Source organism: Montipora foliosa, chromosome 1 (assembly GCF_036669935.1).
Source record: "Montipora foliosa isolate CH-2021 chromosome 1, ASM3666993v2, whole genome shotgun sequence".
Lineage (NCBI taxonomy): Eukaryota > Metazoa > Cnidaria > Anthozoa > Scleractinia > Acroporidae > Montipora > Montipora foliosa.
The window spans coordinates 32,663,360-32,665,859 of NC_090869.1; positions in this window are offsets into that span (position 1 = coordinate 32,663,360).

A 2,500-nucleotide genomic window follows, 5' to 3' on the forward strand; every position below is an offset into this window, starting at 1 on the left:
TTAGTGTCGTTTCCACCTCCAAGAATGGGATGTGGAGAAGGAAGATAAAAAAAAATGTTTTCTTTACCAAGTATTTTACTTCTGCAATCCTCCGTGTTTTAGCCGGCGGGGAAAGCGGCTGACACAATAGCGCAGAGATCTAAAAGTAGTCGACTACTAAAACAAAAGTTTTCACACACTAGGAAAATGCCAAGAAATGAGGCCGTCGACATCTATTAGTTGTCGACCACAAAGCAGTATCCCTTTTCGAAAAGGGAAGCTGCTTAGATGTCGACAACTAATAATTTGGGGTTTAGTTGTCGACAACTTGCGCCACAGACTATGTTTTTCGTTGTCTTTTTCGTTGTCTACGTTTTTTATGTCTTTTACAAAGACAAAAAAACTAATGGAACTTGAAAAAATTGCGAATTATACAGCGGGGATAAGTACAGTTTGCCTACCAATCCCACTCTCGTAAGTAAGGAAGAATTCTTTTGCACTTTTGGTAGGTCGAATGAAATAACAATTTTTTGAAATCTTCTTTTCTTCAGATCTCCCCAACCCAAAACATCTCGCTGATATACAGGAAAATTTGCAAAAGTAGTTTTTCGTGTTTCGGCAAGAAGAACACGTTTCCAGTAGATATTGCGTTGAATGAAATTGAACGTGGTCGGTTGAAGAGGAGATGTTTGCCGTGATGTTTGGGAGCCATCGAACACGCCTTTTATTGGCAACAGAAAGAGGTCCTTACGCGAATACAGTACACTGATTATCGTCTGAATCCTAAAACTCGGATGTCCGACGGTAGATCGGAAACAACTTGACATATTTGGGTTCCCGTGAATAAACGGATTATCGAGCAAACTACGTAGCTACGCGGACTACGTATTCAACTCGTACCTGTTATTTTTTCCAAGTTGTGAGATGTGCCTCGACGGGAAGCGTCAGAGGGAACGAGTCAGCTATGAACGCTTTCTCAACTTCACTTCGCGATAATAGCACCAGCAAAAAAGCCAACCAATGCATGGTTTTTACAGAGATTGCCATCTTTTTTAACTTTCGATAACACCTGAAAACAGTCCCAGGACTTTTTCTATCCCCCCCCCCCCCGCCCCCATCCTGGACAAGTAGTCTGCCATGGAACACTAGACTCAAGGAGACCCCCAAGGGTGGCTTTCAGTAGGGTCATAAACCATTCTGTCTGGACTGCAATCAAGATGTGGGGCAGAAGGGTTTAAGACAAAGCCAACCCTGTAAGTCTACCTTCCAAAGTGTTGTGAGTAAAACTGCGCTGTAGGAATGTGCTAGGTCTAGGGAGAAAGCAACCATTGAAAAGTCTCGAGACTTTTAGATGACTTACCTGCGGTTTTGATGTTTTAGAGATGACTGGCGGTACGCTCTTTAATCCAAATAACTGATCGATAATGTGATATTAAATACAGTAATCCAATAACATGCTGAAAAAGGCCTTGACCTGCAGCGCAACTACAGAACACAACCGTTGAGCCTGTGGGGCTTTTCTTTTTTTTTTATGCTTCCAAGCATTTGGCTCGCAGTGTTGTTCTTTTCTCTTAAGTTGGATTTTGTACTAATAAAAAGTTAGGAAAATAACTAAAGTAAAAAAAAGTGAGAAAATGCACGCAGTTTAAAGTTGAAATAAGTTTCAATTACCTGCGACACAGTGTTTGAGGGACTGTGCAACAAATACCTTGGAAGGGGGGGGGGGGAGGGGGGGGTTGCAAAATTAAAAGTGGGGGCATAGGAGAAAATGATAACAAGAGAGAAAGGGAGGTTCGATGTACAATTTAATACGTACAAGGGGGGAGGGCATTACTTTTTCACTGGAAAAGTAGTGGAAGAGTTATTAGAGTTCAAATATAAATACTAACATTGGAATGAAGCTGACAAATTTATCTACTCTAAGGTGTTCTGATCTATGAACTGTTGTTTTCCGATATGTCATGCAGTAGAAAATATATGTTAAAGCAGTGCTACTTTATTTGCACTAGGACTTAATAGAACAGGAAACTTTATTTAAAAATTGAAAAAGTAGCACTATAATGTTATTCAATGAAAAGGAAAGATGTCAATGTTAGCACACATGGCATCATGATTTAGCAGAATGAAAAACCCAACTGTTGAAGTTTTAATTTAGCAGTACAAGTATGGTGAATAAAACACAGTATGATTAAATTGAGCTTTAAAAAAATGCTCAACCAGACTGGAATTACTGAATAGTATTGTCAGTTTCTCCAACAAAGCTTCTGTAATTCTGAAAAGATCTCATATTAAAGTATGGTAAATACAAAGGTACACTCTTCCGCTTATTTCTTGGACAATGAAAAAAGATTTAAAAGCGCTTACCGAAATACAGCTGAAAATGTATATAAAGCAAAAAGGTCTTAAGATAAGTGGAAGCAAGGCTGAGTTGATTGATCGAGCTCTCACTCACGCACGCGGGAACCTTAGTGCCAGAGATGCTGTAGAACAAGAGGAATCTCCCACTTCATGCGAAGACGAC